This window comes from Hyposmocoma kahamanoa, unplaced genomic scaffold (genome assembly GCF_003589595.1).
Source record: "Hyposmocoma kahamanoa isolate Upper Pololo Valley unplaced genomic scaffold, ASM358959v1 93, whole genome shotgun sequence".
Lineage (NCBI taxonomy): Eukaryota > Metazoa > Arthropoda > Insecta > Lepidoptera > Cosmopterigidae > Hyposmocoma > Hyposmocoma kahamanoa.
The window spans coordinates 17,401,304-17,423,888 of record NW_020654810.1 but is presented as its reverse complement, the minus strand read 5'-3'; the positions used below and the strand labels follow the sequence as shown (position 1 = coordinate 17,423,888).

Sequence of the window (22,585 nt, the reverse complement as noted above, 5' to 3'; positions counted from 1 at the left end):
ATCTTATATGGTTAATGACAAGTGTCCTTAAACTTGTGAAGCGAGCACGGTAGAATGGGCAAGTGCAGGCCCAGTCCCCGTGACCTACATCCGCCGACCCTAGCGCGGGAAGCTGCTAATTTCCACCATCGCGGGCCGCAGACGTCACGGCGGGGGGTGCGGGTGCCGCCTGCCGCTGCCGGCCCGCTGGCTGCTCGCTCGACTCCGGCCAGTCCACCGCCCCACTCCGACCTGCAAGCACGCGTCGAACGCGGCTCCTACACCACCGGATAATACACGCGAAACAAACCTCACAAACGCCGCCTGATAGCAGAGTGTTACAACCCGTATTTTTGTAAAGTGATAAGGGTGAAAGTATTTTTTTATTAAAATTGTGATAAGTCAGGCGAGCGGAGGCTCGGGTGGGGCGCGTTCCGCTGACACAGTGGCTCAGTCAGCCGCCGGTCGCCGAGTGGCAAGCACCATCGATTTTCTCCATACGGCCGTACGCGAGGTACGTAACTATCACGTGCTCGTATTTTCATCGCGGCTATTTCCAAGCGCGAGTATTTTCAGGCGATCTGCTAAGCGTTCAAGGCCGCCTATGTTTGCGTTCGCGTTTACGTTGGGTTACGTTTATGTTTTGATCATTTGTTTAGATCGTATACAACGTCTGTCACGTGTCATTTCCTCGAGAAGAAAACGAATCGTTTTCACGGCTCCGCGATCGTCAGCCGTGGTTGGAATAAATAATGCGATAACGTCTCATAGCCAAGGTTGTGGTCGGTATTAAGCCTAGTCGACAACGCATTGTGTTCTTGCTGAAAATGCAAATGCGTCGCGTGTTCATTCGAATACTTGTTGTTGTCAGCTATTTGAAATATCAGGAATAATAAAAATGGTTGAGTGCGTCATGAACCATTTCAAATTTCAAGGTGATATTGTTATTCATTTGTAAATGTATGTGGCATATTATTTATTCCGACGATAATGTAGACAGCGCTCGCGGCCAGGTGTTCGTTGATCATCGGTCATGAGTGATCATGACCTACAGATCGCGCCTGTAAATCACGCCAACTGATACGCGCTTTGGCTCTGGTTCAGACGGGATTCATTCAGTGGCACTCACCGTGTTTGCATTCGATATATTAGATTTAAATCATATTTAGCGAGACGGAGCATACACTAAGCCCAAAAATTGTTTTAGTATTCCACATTACCTGTAAAACAAATCGTGTTGCGTGTACTTATTTAAAATTACTTTAATTTTCTACTCTGAAATTATTCTTTTTTAAACAATGGAACATTTTCCGAATAAATGGAACAACTGTACATCGAAGTTGTTGCAGGATAGTCGTTGGATTATTAAAACATTAATGTTTGTAATCAGCTTTATTTTATTTTAAAAGCTTTTCTATATCTCTATAGTGACCTTTACTGTGGAGCCAGTGACCTTTATTCTACCTTAATTATAGCCAATTTCGGGACTAGCCTTGTGATCCTTTATGTCGCGCAGAAAATTTTCTGAAAAACCTTCAGCTAAAATGATTATTTGCGACAAAAATTTACGTTGGTAATTTGTCAAAGATAACTTTCTCTCCTCCCTAACTTCAACTTTATATCTCTACATTGTTGCTGTTCTGTTAAACTTGATAAAATCTTCAAACATTCCACAATAGGGACTGAAGTGCTTTATAAAAACGGTTCATTGTGAAAAAGGCAATGAAACTAGGAGTTACCGAAAGTGTGCCAAAGGGCGGGACAATTCTCCCCTCTGATAACTTTGCTCTTGATTCGGCTCCCTGTCGGTTATAAAGGGGCTCGGAGACAAAGACGAAAGACTGAGTGATTTATTTTACAAAAAACGTCAGCAATTTTGTTTTCTTGCAGTAGAGTCTTACAAAACGTCTAGTCGAAACCCAAATTAAGGTACAGGGGTAAATTTATCTGATATCTTATAAAAATTTTGTATGTGATTTTTCTTTTCTGCAATAGATTAAGTTTACAATACTAATTCAAGTAACAAAAATTCGTTACCTAAGTATTTTAATTCCAAAACTTGTATATGTACGTTTTTAAAATTTTCTTTCTGATTTTTTTGGGTGGTGTCATTCGTGGTAGTCCAATAATTGTATTGTCTTTCTTTCTAAACGCAAGAACAAACCAATATAGTATGCATTGTAGCCGAGGTTTTTATAAATGGTTTCGTTACACATTATGAAAAGAATTCGAAATTGAGGACTACTATAATTTTCTTTTCCTTATCCTATTGGCAAATGTGAATAAAGGAAAGGAAAATGGTAGGATTAACTTGTATTTGATACGGAAATTCTTCGTGAAAGAAAATACGAAACTGTATGTCGGGGTGAAAGTCGGAATATTTCCGTAAATATGAATAAATTTATTTTTGTCACACCAGCCATCTATTATATTACGTTTTTGTAACAGACAATTTTTTGGGGGACAACGTGTCAATAACCTTCACCATATGTTATCCGCCTTGATGGATAATGCACCTGGTCTTACTGTACCCAAAATCGTATTCGTAACAACAAATTGGCAATGTGCATCGGCGCATTCTACCCGTGCGCGAAAAACGGTTATTGGTTTCTTATCAATGATTGTTGCGATTTGCCGAGTGTGAGCGAAATGTTCGGAAAACATATTACTTTGCATACTTATTATACTTCAGTAGAGTGTCTACAGAATCAATATACTCAATATTGATTCGAATTTACCTAAACTAAAAGATTCTTTATTTTATTTATAAAACAATTAATTTGTATTGTTATATTTTTAGAATGAATTACATAACTGGTTGGTCATAACTTTACTATCTCACTCAGCCGTGACAATAGGACACGTAAAGTGCCCGAAACATAGGTTTGCTTGAAAAATAAATATACCCTATTTAGATCCGAAACAATAGTTACATTTTCTATGTGTAGGAATTGCGAAAATTTAAGAACTCTATATGTTTTTTTAAGGAAGATAAATTTATTTTAAATAATTAATTGAAAACTCGAAAAAAATGGTTGATCGACGTAAATACGACAATTAAATGGTATTAATTAAAATTTAGTAAAATATAAACGAGATTATTAGTAAAAATCAAACGAGAAATTTACATCTAAATTTATGTAAAAGAAAAGAGTAATTGAAAATGTCAAGGCCAATTGCAATTATTAGATAACTGTGCAAATGTGTTGCAAAAAATCGAAAATTCGACATGTCTTTAAAATTCTTTTCAAAAATGATTTCTTTATCGATATTACAAAATACCATTGGACATTAAATTCTATGACTACGAGACTATGAAAACTGAAAATGTTTCAGAGCTATGGTTTAGTGCTCATTTGTAAAATCATTATTTGTACTTCTAAAAATAGACTCTTGATGTTCAACTTTGTGGCTTAAAAAGTCACTGATTCCGTTGTTAAGTCTTCACAGTGCCATGTTTAATCATCTGTTATAATTCGAATTTTATCAACATTAGTATAATTAATTTAGCACCTATTTAGCGTTTATGTTTGATATAACAAGAATCACAGGTCACATTAGAATCGACCTCAGGGTGTGTCCGAATCTGAATGGGCGGAGGTTGTGGTAATGGCACACGTATTGATGTCAAGGCGCAGCGCGAGCGCAGCTCGACTGGCAAAGACCGTGCGTCGCATCGCCAAAATTACGTGCATAGATAACACGAACTTTTATGGTAATCGAGTTATTTTTAGAAAACAAAAGTGAAATCATAACGCAAATTACATTCACCTTCCAAAATATGTATACTATACATATGTACATAAAACACTTAGAAAATATTCACGTACTCCCTTCCGTGCAATATGATGAGACATAGAATATTGAGATCACTTTTAACTTCAGTGTTCTATTTTATTATCAAAATATCTGTCAACTAACTGACAACCTGGTCAATTTTCCATTGTGGGCGCTGGGTAAGGAGGTCCCGGGGTCTATTCTCGGTAGGACCAATTTTGGAAATTAACTTTCTTTATTAGTTCTGATCTGAGTTTTCTTTGTAAAAATAACGTGGTGATTGTATACACCGACAGCCAAGTTCAATTTTACATTTATATTTTAAATTCAACTTTATGCTATGACGACCTCGGTGGCCCAACGGTTTGAACCGTGGACGCTTGGATAAAGAGGTCCCAGATTCAATTCCCGGTAGGACCAACTTGGGAAATGAAATTTTCTAAACTGATTCTGGTCTGAGTGTTCCGGGTAGTGAATTCTGTTGCTCTGGTACTCAGAGTACAGGGAATTCCCTAGTTTGAGACTGGTCTCAAACTACTGACTACTTATTTACATTCTAATCACATTATATTTATAACCATTTATTACTGAAGCATAGAGTCCGCAATTTGCAAAAATACAATATTATACAAAAAGTTAGGTGAAACCAAAAGGTTTAAACAGTGTCCCTATTCCCTCGACTTTGGAAGAGCTCCATAAAGTTCCAGTCGATCTTTTTCCGAGGTATGTATTGATCTAGGCGTGTTGATTCAGGCTTCAGAAGCACGTATACGCCTTTTATAAGTGTTTACCCAACTCTTATATAGCAATTTAGCTTTATAAGCACGATACATAGACTATACGTTAGGATAAGGACACTTGCTATTGTTAAGGCAATATAATGATAAATAAAAGCATTAGTATATTATAAAGATTCATAGTTCCATTTTGTTATGAAAACTAAAAATTTGCTATGCCAAAATTATTTTCACAGTTACAACCAGTACAGAGTATTAAAAAATCGACCTCATAAGTGCGTGGAATTATATATATTTACTGAAATCGGTTACCGGAAATCATCCCTTAGAGGTACCCTCTTTCCAACAAATAAAGAAATTAAATATACTAAAAAATAAAAATTAAAAGACAATGTCATTGACAATTACTTTATTACTGACAATTACTCTGTTGACAATTACTCTATTACTCAAATAAATAATGGTCGACAAAATTAAAAGACAATGTCATTGACAATTACTCTGTTGACTATTACTCAAATAAATAATGCTCGACAAAATTAAAAGACAATGTCATTGACAATTACTCTATTACTCTGTTGACAATTACTCTATTACTCAAGTAAATAATACTCGACAAAATTAAAAGACAATGTCATTGACAATTACTCTATTACTGACAATAATAATTACTCTATTGACAATTACTCTATTACTCAAATAAATAATACTCGACCAAATTAAAAGACAATGTCAAGTATAAAGCTTCCTTCGCATCATGCGTCTTTAAATTCGGTCGAGTATTACTTATTTGACAATAATTGTTCCAGACTGTGCCGCTCGCATCCAGCGTCTGCCGACCATCTTTCATTCATTTCATTCATTCATCCATTTTGCCGCTAATCCTCTAACCCTACCTAAAACTAATTTGGGACCAAATTTATTTCCAAATATCCGCACCGTAGAAATACAAAAATATCTATATAGTATATATCTGTATAGGTACATAAAGTTTTTTCCACGGCGTTAAATATATTGTAAAGAAAAACATTTACTTTTACGACGAGAGCTAGAGCTCGAGTTCAATTAACCGGCCATATGCGTAACGAATAATATCATACTTATTTACTCCGAAATTATTTTCGTGTAATCATAAAGGGGCTTTATGAAGTAAATATAATTAAATGTGAAAAAATCGTCGTGTGATCATCATGTTAAGACGATGAAAAGCCTCGATGACCTTGAGCGATCGATGTTTTAAGCCACGTCTACTATATTACAATTATGAAAGAATTAGCTAGCTAAGTGCAGTGTGGGCGACATAGGTCCATCCAGTAACGCGTCTCAGTTATCACTGTCAACCTTCGTATGGGTGAAAGAAAGGAAATTACCAACTATTTGCGAGCGTCTCAAAATAGGATTTATTTCCAAAACTTGAATTCGAGATGAGGAGGAGATACACCAGCACCATTTAAAATCGGAATGCGGTAATTCTCATATAACTGGATTCTGATTATGGCGGCAGAAATATTTATTACGTAGTAAGTAATCAAGAAAACTTTGAAATGTTATATAACATGGCCGTATAGTATTTTTAACCTTTAACGATCTCATTTAAACATGCTAATGACGGAAACTTTTCAGACAGACGTAGAACTATAATAACAATTACAGATACTCGATATTGGCTACTATACTTATACTTGTCTAGCAGTACTTTATAAGAGCAGCTCTGGAGTGGAGAGAAATTTATTTTTTACACACTTTAGAATGAATGGACTTAATTTACTAGACGGAACTATTTACTAATCGTAAAATAAAATATGTAGATAGTTTAATCCTGAATTTCGTATTCTACGTTGTGGTTTTATCCGCTCACGCGATACATGCAGCCGTAGACGCATACCACACCTAGAGGTGCCGGTGATGATTTTATACCGATTTATCGGATATCAAAGTTATAACAGGTAAAAGAACTAATATTAATTGCTATTTCGGTAACTACTCTAGCAAACCATAAAGTTTTTAATGCCTGTGTCTGTCATTTAAAAATAAATAAACAACTTCAAAAATACGTCACGACAATCGTGTGTGTTATTGTTTGGGCTGGTGATTTCGGTGTTTATTTATTGAAAACATACCGTAAGTAGCGTTTTTTAAGTTTACCCTGAATATAAATATTTATATACTATACTTTAAGGAGTAATTTCATGGTAAACGTTAGAACCACTCAAACGGAATATTATCATATTTATTTACTACCAAGTACACCAAAAATTTCATTAGTGCTTTTTAAGTGCAGGATTTGCGGTGAATTACTGCATTTTATTTGAGATGTTTTTGTTGGTAGTACGGAGGGTATTTATTTAGCAATGCAGAATAATAATTTTTATTTATAAAAACTTGTATTTAAACTGAATCCTTTTCTAATTTTCGAAACCAAATAGCCGCCATTTTGCGGTAGGAGGAGTGCATCGCGTGAGCGGTTATTGTTTAATATATTCTTGATAAAATTGTAAGTTAGATCTGTTAATAGTGGAATATACTTCTATACATATACATATAAAACAGTGTCTACTCAGGCAGATACTGGCTTTAATAAAATACATATTAAAATAAAGAAAAAGAAACCACGGTTTTTTTTCTTATTCTTTCAAATAACAACTTAGAGATTTAATCGGGAAAGTTTGTTTCCTTAATTGCATGAAATTTTTAATATAATCTTTTATCATCTTTTTTGTTACCGATCTGTTTGTTCCTATCAAAACAACGTCTTTAGAAGTATGAGTAAGAAATTCTGGGAATTGTTGATTGTAAATAGACGTTAATTTACATTTATTATTTACAATATTTATTTCAAATCATCACAGCAACTTGAAGGAGCTAAACGAATCATTTCCATGAGTTTTTGATGTCGTGGAAGTCCTATAAATGCCTTTTATATCATCCTGTAGATAAAACTACAATAATAGATACAACATTACATACACATACTTCATGCCCTTTTCCCATTTTGAAGATCAGATCAGACAACAGCCTTCCACTTGCTACTTTCCTGACACACCCTTCGCCTCATCAACACGCATCAATGCTTTCATACACGCTTGTCGGTTTTGAGTACTCTGCACCTGGCCCTTTTTTAGAACGGCCTCAATTTAGCCATGGTAAGTTCGGCTCGGTCGGCCCCTACCAGCTTACCTTCATTCATTACCTTCACATGTCCGACTATTTGAGCATCTGTTTTTCTATCTTTGTCACTACACCTCGTTCCACACCGCAAAGTTTTCTTATCAAAATGTTCCGTAATTTACCCATCATAATCAGTGATCAGAATTGAAGGAGTTAATTTACCTAAAGTGTGAAAGTTTTCTTAGTATGAACATACCCATTTAGTGTACAATTTTGTAATATGAATTTTCAACTAAAATACTTTTAATGTGAGTTTTAAACTTAGGAAATGGTAATCTTAATATATGCTCCGAAATCTTATTTTAAAAACGTATACAGTTTCCCATAAAAGAATCGTTTACCTTAGTTAAACGAAAACGTTGTACCATGAGTTTGGACTTAACTGAGCTTAATATTATAGATATCTTCTTTTTTTAACGTAGTTATGTATATTTTTACGGGCATACAAAATAATTGAGTAAATGTACTGTGATGCCACAGTCATGATACCAGTCTCCCAAACTTTTCTCTGACAGAAATGAAGATGAAGATGAATGAAGAAGCTAATGTCCACGTTATTCTTTACTTTAGGTAAATTAACTCCCTCAAATCAAGGAATCCATAATGAAATACAGAATTTTCTCAATACACAAAGCAAAAAATACTATGTCACATTTTTTCTAGATACTTAGATCAAGCCTTAATATACTACCTCGCTTTTACTTCACCGTCACGCGATCACGACACCCAAGGCTTTTTCCTTATTAAGTTTTATTTTTTTATTTAAGTTTTCCTTTTAAACTACGTTATATGAAAGCGGCACGGCCTTCAAAGTCATTTGAAATTAAGACGTAAATTATACCATTTAAGTACAAAGTTTTTTTGCTACCTATTTATTTCCTTTACTAGTGCAACCTTATGGCGAGTCACCGGAAGTGAAGCGGGAAAAACTGTTTTGATAGATCAAATGGTTTAGGTATTTACTATTAAATGATTGTCTTACAAAAAATATACAAAACACCTATATACGTTGTCTAAAGAATGTGCTAATTTGTTACATGACAGGATGTACTTTATCCGATCATATAAAATCCAGACAACAGGCTAAAATAAAAATCTAAAATGTAAAATAGAAGTACCAAATATGTAAGATTGCACATAATTTTTATATGGATATATTTCTCTAGGTACTACATAGAATCTGCAAAATTTGGTTTTCAACTAAGCTAAGAAGCCCTAAAGTTATTAAATTCACATTTAAGCAAAAATTTGAAAATTTCCCAGCGATTTAACGACACGGCGCAACGCCCGCTGCCCCGTTAGTCGCCATCGCGCGCTTGTCGGATCTGTGTCAAATTTTCTCTGCCTGTGCTTATTTTATTCATATTGTTGGGTTGCGGAACGCAAGGGGCGGTCCCCCATACTTCACCTCCTAAAATATTTGTGTTAAAATACGTCACTTTAAGTTGTATTAAAAATGGATACGACAGCAATGCAGCATTTAAGTCCGAGCTTAGTTAGATTTGGACAGATGGAAATTACATTTTAAAAACAAATTCATAGTGTGTAAATATCTAAGGTCGACCCAATAAAGTGACGTAACTGAGACCTCCCGTACATCATTCTGGCACGTAAACGATGAACATAAAAGGTGATTTGAAACGAAGTCATAATCCAGTATTAAGTCTTTTATGATCCATATTGCACGCAACATTCCATTTAGTATACGAATAGTCTGTAAGTAAAATAGACCAACTTTATAAATGTTTAATATTAACAAAGTACCACTTGACCAAAATATGACAAAAAATAAGATAAACCAAAAAATGCACGTTTATAAAAGATCGTCAGATAAACACGCGATACGACTATTTATGAAACGAATGAATATTAAATGCTATAATCGAATGTTAAAACCGTCTATCGTTTATTATAAAATACTTAGTAGCACAGTTTTTAATGAACAATGTAAATATACGATGTGAACTATTGAAAGGTATTATTTAGATTTTGTGGAATTGAACGTAGAACTTTCTCGTCCGTAATTTATTTCTGCATAGGTATTTGTATACATACTAGGTAAATTAAATGCTTTAATACAGCCCGGCATAATTTTGTAGGTGCTGTCTGTTTCGACGTGTATATTTATTAACACTGTTCATTTTTGATCGACTTAAAAACGAGGAGGTTCTCAATTCGACTGGTTTTTTTGGTGTGTATGTTGCGCGATTACTCCGATATTTATAAATTACAATTTCAATGATTCTTTTCTGTTAGAATGAGGGTCCCTCAATATCAAGGGGTCCTCAAATTTAAAGAAAATATTCCACCTCTAGCGGAATAAATCCGGTTTATTGGATTTCACCCACTTTCCGTTAACCAATTTCAATAAAACTTGGCAAATAGGCATTTGAGGTCGGTTTTTTTTAGTTATAATTATTCACAATAGATTAGTCTCTCCCAAAAAGAAAAAGACAATCTAAACACGAACTGTACTGTAATTCTCATAGTAGTATTCTCAAACTAGTACACAACAATAAATGGATTTCAAAGTCGTACAGACAGAAGCACAAAACGTATCGTACAAATTAATATGCGGCAAGGAAAATGAGCCAAGTTTGACATAATGGTCTAAGCACATGATGTATTCGGTTGCCAACATACTAGTTTAGCCGCCTGACAAATATATTCTTGTCGGCTGATATTGTAACTGAAGTATTTGAAAAAACTCTAACTTACTTTCAAAAGATAAAAGAAACTTTAAAAAATATTTAAAAACTTTTTGTGTAGAAATCAGGAGGTCTACCACGAAATACGAAATACGAAGCACCTATCATCGTTTTAACTTCGTATCGGACTGGAGGCTACCATGAAACGCGTACGAAGGTCGTGATTGGACATAAGTCCTTACTCCAAAACGTCAAATGATAACTTTCGTACCGAATTTTGACATTACTTTCATCGTAAAACTGACATATGTAATACGTACGGGTTTCGTTGCGGATACAGTCACGTAGCATCCTATTTCGTGATAGACTTCCAGTTTTACAGAAATCACACTCTATTATGAGAAACTTTTTGAATAAAGAGACTTTAAAATAAAGAGGCGATTGTAATTAGACCACGACGTGACCGACTTATTTATTTACCTATATTACTCTTATATATCTTATGTTCGGCACTTTTGTAAAACAATTTTTTTTTAAATTATTTAATAAGAAATTATTTCAGTGAAGTCCCAGAGAAGTTTGATTGTTATAATTCTCGATTCTTTTTATTCATTTTATGGCCCTTACAAACCGTATATAACCGCATCGATATTACTTATCAACGCAAGTTCTGTTCAATTTTTACCATTACAAGACTTCAGTTTCAGAATCATTTATAGTATTGAGCAATATCGAACAAATTTCTCACATACTAAAATGAATATCAAGTATAAATATCGTACGTAGTTACTGCGTAATTGTAAGCCACAATATATATTATATATTTTTTTTTTATTAGTAATATCATCAAGTTTATGAATAGAGGAGTCAAGTGTTACCAACGCTAAATTTGACTCGAGATAAAATCTTGCAACTTTTACGTCACCAGAAAAGAGATGACTTCATTTTTTTTAGATATGTTATCAAGGGGATTACTTGTTAGTCATGTGAATGGTATTATCTTTATGTAGTATATGGCTAGCTGTCAACACGCGAAGAAAACATCTCCATTTATATTTACAACAACCCTTCTTTCATAAAACAGACCTAAGTAAACGTACACCCACGATAAAATATTTTCACGTGTTTTCACGGTAAACACGTACCAAAAAATATGTAGAAACAATTTTGTTAGAATGAGTAGTATGACGTTGTCTTTTAAAACCATTATTTGCGCAGCGTCGTAGACAAATTTTCCACGCTTAAATATTGGAATACCGCTGGAATCATTTTTAAACAATTTCTTTAACATGCAAGCGCATCATGTGGTCGAGTGGCTTGTACACTGGTATTCATGGTGTCGCCAACTCTGAGGTCCCGAGTTCGATCCCCGGTCGGGTCAATGTAGAAATTTACTTTTTAATATTGTCTTGGGTTTGTGATACCGTCCTTCGTTGTTTCATGTTTCCATAACACAAATGCTTAAGTTACGTACTTTGAGATCAAAGCAATGTATATGATGTTGTCTAAAATTTATTTATTATAATTATTATTTGTCTTTACACAATGTTGAAAAGAACACTTTTCTAGGCGTATGAGGTTCAATTTTCGGTACGAATTTAGAACTTGGTACTTGGTACTTGGTGCAACGGGCTGGTTTCCGCAACTCGACGACAAAGCGCCTATTTTGCGTGTGGTTTACGAATTTAGAAAAGGATTGTTTCTAAGTTGCTTATCTGAGTACTCTAGGTAGCACACCAATGGTTTATGTAAGTAAATACACTAACGACGCGGTATATCGACGAGCTTAACTTGAAACTGGAAAAGTACTAGTATGTGTAGATCCGTTAAATAATAAATAAATAAATATTAACACATTACATAACAAACACTTGTGTTATAGAAATCGGAAACAACAACGATACCACAAACACCCAGACTCGAGATAATATAGAAAAGTTATTTTCTCGATCGAATCCGGGAAAAAAGAGATGACGACACTATAAAAAACTGGCGTGCAAAACACTCGACCACGGCGGTCGCTATGTCATAACATCAAAATAGGAAACCATTTTGTACTACACAGAGGTCTAACATCTTAATTACATGCTATTACGACTCACTAGTTATTTATGGACGCTGAAATGGTCACATGTCTTAAACGGTTTCTGTGGCCCAATGATTAGCAACTGTGGGCGCTAGAGGTTAGATTCCCGGAAGGACCAATTTGCGGAACGTACTTTTCTAGTTTTTCTTTTTTCTGGGTGGATTTCGTGCAGGGAAGTATGTAGTGTGAAAGCAGGTAATTGTTGTGATTGCGCTGCACATTACACTCGTTACATTACATTGACGACCTCGGTGGCCTAATGGTTCACACTGTGGGCGTTGGATGTAGAAGTCCCGTCTGAGTGTTCTGGAAAGTGCTCCACAGTGACATTCATAGTACAGGGAGTTATTAGCAGTAGAGCTCCTTGTGAAAGAGTTTGTCCAGGGAAGTACTGCCACCTTATTTATTTCTACCGCCAGGCAGTAATGTCAGCATTGTTGTATTCCGGTTTTGAAGGGTAAGGGTGCTGGTGAAATTACAGGCACATGGGATTTGTCTCAGATCTTTGCGATTTAAAGGGCTGAGTGGCACTGCAAGCGTTATGGACAGGAGTGAACTTACCATCAGGCGCACGACTTGTTCGTCCCGTCATTTGACATTATAAAAAAAAATAGTACCTGCATCAATTGCCTAGTTTGAAAGCAGGCAATTGGTGTAATTGTCTGGCACATTATTGTTATTATTATATACTCGTATTAATATGTAAAGAGAACCGGCACATTTCTTAATACGCCAAGCGACTGTAGGCTTCGACATTTTCGAGAACAACAGATTTTCGAGTGTAGTCTCTCGAAATTTCCTTAGCTGCATAACGCATTGCTATTACAATAGTGTTGTAACTCGAAATACGATGAATTGACGCGTATTCTGTTACGAATATATAGAATACAACATAAAATTAGAATCTTTAACCGCCGTCAGAATTTTATGAGCAACTTATTTAAGCTAGTTCTGGAAAAAAACAGTCCTTACTCAAAAATATGAAATTATTTTTTTCCTTTTATTTAATATACTTGGCAAGTAGGAGATTGTTTAGATTATTGTAATAAACTTCAACCATTCGTAAATTTTAATAATCTTTCAACTTTTAATAAACTTTCAAAAAGTAATTAGTTTTTCATCGATTCTCTAAACAAAAGACACTTTTTGTATACTAGATATGTATCTAAGTGTCTAAGGTTACTTTCAAGTTTAGTATGCCATTACAAGTTTGCCTGACACAGATTTCTACCAAACAATAAAGCCGCCGATTGTCTTATCTTTGTTTATTTCTCTATTTTATTCTCGTGTCTGAAAGAATGTTTACACTGATAACAAAAGTAAGCTATAATAAGAAACATCAAACTTTAATGTTAATTTTAAAAGAACTCAGCGACATTCATCTATTCGTTGTTGCTGTTCAAGAAAAAGACAATTAAGACGGTATAGCCTTTCCGGACTAGAAACTAAAATTTTGTACATCAGAGTAAGTACCTAAATTTGATTAATTAAATATTACCAGTTTAGTAGCAATTGAGCTTCTTGTGAAAGTGATCGTCCAATGTAAGTATTACCATCTTACCTATTTCTGACGCCAAACAGTAATATGAGCATTATTGCGTTTCGGTTTTAAAGGGTAAGGGTGAATTTACAGGCACATGTGTCTTGTCTGAGGGGCACTGCTGTTATGGACAGGCGTGTCGCTTACCACCAGTCGCAAGACTTGTTCGTCTCGTCACAAAAAAATACTACAGGTTGCATATGATATTCAAATAAATATACAAGGTGAAATTAAACTAAGAGTGAAATATTGTGAGCTAACTTTGTCCATAAAATTGTGTAACTATCCCTGCAGAACTCATACACAAGTTGCATTATAGATTTTTCAACGTCCATACAAATTGTCCGATCAACTGACTGTTATTTTTAAGCCAAGATAGGTATGGGCTTTTATTGAAATTGTTCAGTACAATAAATTTGTACTTAGGTTTGGCATCATGCTTTACTTCAAAAAGTATTAGTTTTCTTATACTTATCAGTATTGAGCTTTCATTGAAAACTGTCCTCGAACTGTAGTTTAATTTAATTACCACACTCACATAAACTTGTTACTTTGTAAACCAGGCCTACCGAGTTTGAATGTTATTTTATCGAACAACGTCTTATTTTCTTTTAGCGCTTATAAAAACGAACACAAAGTCCATGCAAATACGATAGAATTTACAACATTTGTTTTTCTGTAACCGGTACATTGTAAGATACACCTCATATATACGCTTTTTTATTCAATATCGCATACGTTCAAACTCATTACGGTAACCTGTTTGATACCTACCTTTTTGCATTCCAATATGACGACCTAAAATTTTACCGTGTATTATTTTGACGCGTCCCATATCGTCTAATCAGATATTTCCATTCTACCGTAGAAATCAAATCTATTTACAATAATATCAAGCCGAAAAACATTAAATTAAAAGTTAGAAAAGGATTGATCATCAATTAATACTGAATTACAAAATTTCGTTTTACTGAATATTTTTTTGACAATATCCCACTAGTTAGTTATTATTATCAGTACAAAGATTGAACAAACACAAAGAAAAACTCCTTCAAACCTACTGGACACGAACCAGTTGTCTGTTGTCTCACCGTAGCCGTCCAGTCGGATCCAAGGAGTAGTCTATACAACCTCAATTAATTTTGGTTGATTCCGCATAAAAGGAAAAGTGTTCATCAATCACTTAGGAAAAAACATAATAGTAAAATTGAGGATATAAATGATATAAACTGATTACTATACGGTGTGAAATCATGATTCCTAAAACTATTCACAATAGAAAAAAAAGAACTTACCTCGAAATTTTATAAGAAAACCCGTTGTATTCGATACTTTACATATACCAATGATTTTTTTATATCAACTGAACTAAATAGAACACGTATTGTATACGATAAACATTTTTCAAATTTCGTTTGTAAAAAAATAAATTCTGATATGATAAAGCCTGCCGCTCAGCCCAAGCAAAATGAACCGTATTAATTAGAATTCGATCTGAGGCAGTAACGACACTTAAACAATAACATTACAGAATGATTACTAGAACTAAAATATGAAAGTGAATTGCTGCTTCTGCATAGGTGCGTATGGATACATAAGTAAATCGTGAATAAACTGAGGTACACAGACATAGGACACACTGTAAAATAGTTAATTTTGTAGCAGTAGAAGCTCCCTGTGAAAGAGTTCGTCCAAGAAAGTACTGGCACCTTACTTTCTGCTGCCAAGCAGTAATGTCAGCATGACTGTGTTCCGGTTTTAAAGGTACTGGTCCGACGTAAGGTACGGTACGACTTGTCCGTCCCGTCCTAGCCTGTACCCTTGTTAAAGTTCGGCCGTAATTAGAACTGCACTAATGAGTACTAAACACAGATTTCAAGTAAGTAATACGAAGCACTATATTAATTTTAGTTATAGTACTTCCAGTAGCATATTATATAAGATATAATATGCCAAGGTAATTAACTAAGATAAGCCAGTCATACATACCTACTTTCTTTTAAATGTTATCTCAAAAACACAAGTGAAATAATATAACAACTTCTTTGATTAACACGACGTTTACTATTTATTTAATTCAAGTCTGTAATTTCAAGTGCGTAATTTACTGAGTCTATGGTCTACTTAGAATACGTCTTTATAATGGGAAGTGCTGTGAGGAACTTTTCGAACTGGTGCCACTGTCTCGTTTCTACCATCCCACCTCCCGCCAAAGGAGTAGAGTCCATCCCCACATCTTAGATGCCTAGCATTGTAAGACTATGCGGGCATCTCGTTCGTTCCTTCCGCGAATCTGCAAGATGTGGAATGATCTTCCTCCTGAAGTTATTTCCTTTGCGTTATGACATGGGGTTCTTCAAAAAGCGTGTTAACTCTCTCAAAGGCTGGCAACGCATAGGCAACTCATCTGATGTTGCAAATGTCCATGGGCGACGACGACCACCTCCCATCAAATGGCGCGTCTGCTCGTTTACCTCCTTCTTTACATAAAAAAGAATATTTAAAAGTAGAAAAATCTAAAAATAAAGTGGCCGAGTGAAGAAACTTTCATAAGTTTCTCACAGGTGGAGCTGACGCTGAAAACTTTTAAACGTAATACAAAATCTGCAACAAGCACATAAAAAAATTCGTAACATTCAGTTTGTTAAAAGCGGTGGCCACAGACGCAGGTTCGAGTCTGGAGAGAGAATTTTTCTTTGTATTCGATCTTCGTATCAATAATAATAAGAGAGTAGTAAAGAATTTTCACAAAATATACATATCGCACTGTTAATAAAATAGTGTATTAACTCAAAAAGTGCTTTTTCTCAGAATCGACGAAAAACGAATTACTCGCTTCTTGTGGAAGATCTGTGTAAATTTATGTATAGGTTATTTCCTAATTGCCAAATATACATATTTAAAAATAAAAGAGGAAAAATTATTTCATGTTTTTTATTTAATAAGGACTATTTTGGCCAGAACTAGCTCACATAAAACGTGGCACATTTTGAGTTAAGTAGATATATTTTAGTTGTTTTTTACAATATTCTAACGACGGTTTTATTGACGCGTAGAGAATCAAATTTTAGGTTCAACAATGGTATAATCTTGAATTTCACGTATTTTTCGAGACATAATAATAATAATAACGCACACACTCAACATAGCCCTATTTTTATATAGTTATAACGCTACTGTAATAGCAGTGCGATATATAAAAATCATGATACTAAAACATCATGGATATTCAACATGTATATACAGTCACAGGTTATTTAAAAACAAATTGGAAATGAAACTACTTTTTCGGATCTAAATTGCGTATATTTATGTATTATATATATTATTTATATATTATATATAGTAATTTAGGGTAACGCTCGAAATATAAATATCATGGGACCTTGCCCTCTACTCACGTTCTGCGTCCGACAGCCTCCGACACAATTACTGTCAAATAAATAATACTATGATAATGAAGCTTCATACTTGATGTTGGCTTTTAATTTGGTCGAGTATTATTTATTTGACATTAATTGTTTGGACGTATGTGGGATGGAGAACGAGAGTACAACTCCGCTAACGAGCAAATATATGAACGTACGTAAACGTAACGAAAGCCTTATAACTCGAACAAGAACAAACTGAAAGATGTGCTGCTTTTGGCATGACAAACAGACAAAGCAAAGTAAAGGCGACAAAATCAAATACATTTATGTAAATTTAGATATCCAATCCAAAACTGATAATAAAACTACGTAAAATACAAAAAGATTCGTATCGATTGACGCGGTTCGCTACAAATATTTCATTCATTCACATTTTAAAAGTCATTATATAAAAACAGCAAGGAAAATTGATTAGTTTAGCTGATTACAATCCAATCATACTAAAGAATTTCTAATACGTAACATGGCCGCCACAGTGTGACATCGTAACTAACGATACGTTAGATAACTCGAAAGGTTGTATTTACCAAGTAAATATCTTCAAACTCGAGTAAAATCAGCAAAAGATTAATTAAAACCTTAAAGTCACTACTGAAGATAATACAAGTGATATTAACATGTGCGTGTCTTGACACTATCTCTATATACGTACAAATTTACAAACCACCCTTCTACGTTTGTATGGAGTTACCATTCTTGTCATATTATACTATGGTTACGACGATTCCAGGCAAAGAGTACGATGGTACTTTCGAGCGTTACACTAATTGACCTTTATTAATAGAGGAGTGTTAATTTTCCTGCATCATACGTTTCCATTACTGAGCGAAGCTATTATTATCTTATTGTACTGCCCACGTAGTTGACGTAGTGTGTTAATAAACAGTCGTTCAACTGGATTCGTATTTTACATTGAAATATTTTACAGAGTATGGAAATTTTTAAAGTTTCTGTAACAAGGCCACAGAGATATAAAACTTTATTTTTTTTAAAGAAAGTAGGACAATGTAACTACTTAAATACAAAATTAACACATAGGCTGTTTTTAAAGGCCACCCCAATAACATTTGAAAAAAATATAACTTGTTTTTCCTTACTAAACTATTATTGTAACAAGAACGAATAAACACAAAAAAAAATTCCTTCGATCCAACTGGATGCGAATAATGTAAAAACTAATGGAGTATTTTCCCAAACAAAAAATACCTGAATATTATAGTAGTAAAAACATCATGATGTTCAATTAAAAAAAAATATATATTATTATAATATATACTCAAGACTAAACAGCACGCAGCTGCTCAGCTCTTTCCCGCGAAATCAGAGGGGCACGAAGTAATCCTGTAGCTATAAATATTCGTGATTTTCGTACCTACTACTGAAAATTAAGAAAATGATACACGTATAGATACCGGCTATCTATGATCATTTCTGCACTGTGACTTGCAGCGTGTTATAAGTAAAACGATCGTTATCTGTCCTTGCGCGAAGGCAAGGTAATATGCACGTTGTTACGACTTATGACATAAAGAAGCATATAAATTCTTAAGAAGCATATAAATATAAATTCTTGAATACTAACGATATTATAAACATATGTAATACTTTAAATATATTCTCTTTTTTTTTCTTTTCATTTTTATATTGTCAACACCGGTAATTGTGTTTGTATTATAATATTCATATACCAAATATATTATGTACTTTCAATATGTTTGTATGCCAAATGTTTGGCCGGACACAGTGAAACTATACCTACTCATTTTGTACATGTCAACTTGCATATCTAACCTGTGTTTTCACAAATAAATGAATTATTATTATTATTATTAAAATATTTCGAAGTCATGTAAATTGAATTCCAAATGATGCGTACCATCGAATAAAATTGACTTTTGACTTTTAAAAACATTTTGAACAAAAACATTCTTCAAGATTAGCAAAATCCGAAAATTTATTGCTTTTTAAAAAACTAGAATAAGTTTATGAAATATTATACAAATATTTCATTTTATATTTGACGATAGTAAAGACAGCAATAAATAAAAATCAAAAATGAATTCAAAAATGGTAATAAACAATTTGTTCAGATGAAGACAGAAGGATAAAAATTAGAAATATGAGTTCAAAAAAGGTAATTAAAAACTTTTTTCAGATGAAGCGAGAAGAACGAAGAAAAATGAGCTCAAAAGAGTAATTAAAATGTTGGTCTGTTAAAGAAAGAAGAACAAATATTAGGAAAATTAGTTTGACCTATTTTTTACTTTTTACCCATTTTTGAAAAAGGTTATAAAAAAAATTCTGATGAAGAAAGAGGAACAAAAATTAGAAACAATTGTTCAAAAAGATAATTAATAAATATTAGTTCAGATGAAGAAAAAGGAACAACCTCCACCCTAACTAGAAATGCGCTATTTTAGTTTCAAAATAAAACATATAAAGTTTTACAAACCCACCCACACTCTCTTTTTGTATATACTCTATAATTGACGGCATTCAACATCCGCCAGTAGTTTTGCCAAACTATCTTGACGTTAGATAATTTCATTTCGGCTGGCAACCATTCAAAATTTTCAAAAATTTTCTTAAACGATACCGCTGTTTCCGTTCACGTACATGACTAAGAATTGTTATTTAATAACTGTTGCTTTAAGAACTTAAAAGTGTTAACAATAACTGGAACTCCTAAAGGTCAAATTGACTTTAATACCCATTGACTTACAAATAAATGGACGACGGGTCTAATACAAAAACCACGAAAAAAATGTCCCAAGTCAACCTATTCGAAATTTAAATTGTTATGTCATCGCAGTATCGCGCTGTCAGTAGAACAAATGAAGACTAAAGCGGAGTGTCGCGCTCTGTATACGATTTTAGCGCCTTACAAGTGCGGACACTTTTTAGCGCGGACCCGACGTCCATATAATTGTAAGTCAATGTTAATACCTATCATTTTTGTCATACCGTTAATCCACAGTGAATAGTGAAGAATAGAATTATTATTATTGAAAATATAATTAGTTAGGGCAAGTCACCGGAGGAGAAGCGGGAAAAACTGTTATGCTAGATCAAATGGATTAGGTATTTACTATTAAATAACTTTCTTACTAAAAATATACACCTAAGTGTATTGTCTAGAGAATGTGGTAATGTATTGCTATGGAGCAATACATTACTCTACATGTACTTTATCCGATCATATAAAATCCTGAAAACAGGCAAAAATAAAAATTTAAAACTAATTATTTAAGAATAAAATATCTAACTTTGTAGATAATTTTTATTAAGAATATATGTTTCTTTAAGTACTACAGAGAACCTTTAAATTTTGATTTTCAAGTGAAGCCCTATTAGTTACTTATCCTAAAATTTGAAAATTGCTCAGTGGTTTTTTATAATTAAATTGCGCCGCGCCGCCCACAACCCCGTCAGTCGCCATCGGGCACTTGTCGGCGTCGGATCTCTGTGTCAAATTTTCTCCGCTTGTTCTTATTTTATTCAAATTAATTTCTAGCGCGCTGGACGCGAGCCCCCCCCCCCCCCCCACTCCTCACCTCTTAAAATCTAGGCTCTAAATACCTGGCCTTAAGTACTTCGTTACACGTGTGTATTTCGAGAAAAACAATAAAATATTCAAAGAAAGTCTATTCAGGGAATTATATCTTGAGAGAGCTATAAGCAAATATAAATTTAAATTTATTCCAATGATTAATTTAAATGGGATTGGTAGACGATTCAGAGTGAAATAAATTGCTTAATTTGCATAACGTCGAGTACACCAATAAATCTCATTCAGGCATGGATAAACTAATAAAACATCTAAATACGTTTTCAGAAAAGCCTTTTTTCCACCAACTAAAAGTGAATAAATTAAAAACTTTATAAAAAAGGAAAACATTTCGATATCGTACACTTTTTAGATTGAACAGTTCGTATGAAACGTAATGTGAATTTCGAAAAACTATTGCTCTTCATCTTAAACATCAACAGTACATTACTTCTGGGCACACTTTTCATCATGAGGTGTACAGCAAAACAACTGACAATCTCCGCATACGACTAGAAAGAATGCAAAATATACTTTTTTCTAATACATACGTATTGGTAGTGGTAGGGTTATTTGCAAAACACTAACAACCTCGCAGTACTGTATTATTTAGTACAAACATATCATAAAACACAACTTTTGTTCCATTACTTTTTACAAAACATAATAATTTTACCAAAAAGAAACTTTTAAGTTCTTGTTGTACTATCTGACACTTTTTAGATATGTATTTGGTAGAAAGTTTAAATGCGTGTCGTCCCCGGCATAAATAAAAGTGGTGTAAATTAATAGCTTATTTATATATTTTATCTAAAAGGGTACAAACAGCTTGTACTACAATATAAAAGAAATTAAAATACAATGTTAAACAAACAGTTCCCCGCTGATAGAAATTGAGTTATAAAATACGCATTGATCACACAGTCCATTAAGAGAAATAAAAAAAGATAATAAAGAGATAAAAAAAAGATAAAAACACAAAATTTCACACATTTCATGACACTTCAGACAGTTGATAAGTACGGTCGTACACCACTAACCTATTTAATGGTATTAATGTAATAATAACACTCAAATTTCTTTTGTTAACGCACAGAGCTAATCACCGTTTAGAGTGATCTATGTAAATATTTTTATTTTTTTTAGTAAAATGTGATCAATTTTTAAAAGTCATAGATCAAGTTGTTGTTTACGATATCAGTAATATAGTCCTGCTAGGTTGTTAGTATTCTACAAATAACCCCGTATATTTTGTTTCATATCATTGAATTAATATCATCTTTATTCACTATCCAACTTCACCTATTGCCGGAATCTTACACTGGTCTCATCCATCTACTTCCTCCGACTATGACGGTGCGTCAACACAACTGTCTGTAGAATGTCTTACTTTTTTTCACTTCTTGGCTACCATTCGGTGGTCCATAAAAATTATTTTTTTTAAATCATAAATTGTAAAAGCAACAACATTTTTTTTATAATATCAAGTAACGGGACGAACAAGTCATGCGCCTGTTGGTAAGCTACACGCCTGTCCATAACAATTGCAGTGCCACTCAAAGCTGTAAATCGCAAAAGATTTGAGGGGCACGAGAGACATACGTTGAGTCTGTAATTTCACCAGCACCCTTCTAAACCGGAACGCAGTAATGCTAACATTGCTGCTTGGCGG

General features: G+C 33.9%; 1 protein-coding gene across 1 annotated transcript in view; it reads left to right on the top strand.

Annotated features, from left to right (window-relative positions):
* The first annotated feature begins 215 nt into the window (after window positions 1-215).
* LOC113237178 (protein Tob1) overlaps window positions 216-22,585 on the top strand; it is a 69,873-nt gene continuing 47,503 nt past the window's right edge. Inside the window, exon 1 of the mRNA XM_026473496.1 lies at window positions 216-493. The gene's annotated coding sequence lies outside the window, so the exon portion shown is untranslated. The remainder of the gene's footprint in view (window positions 494-22,585) is intronic.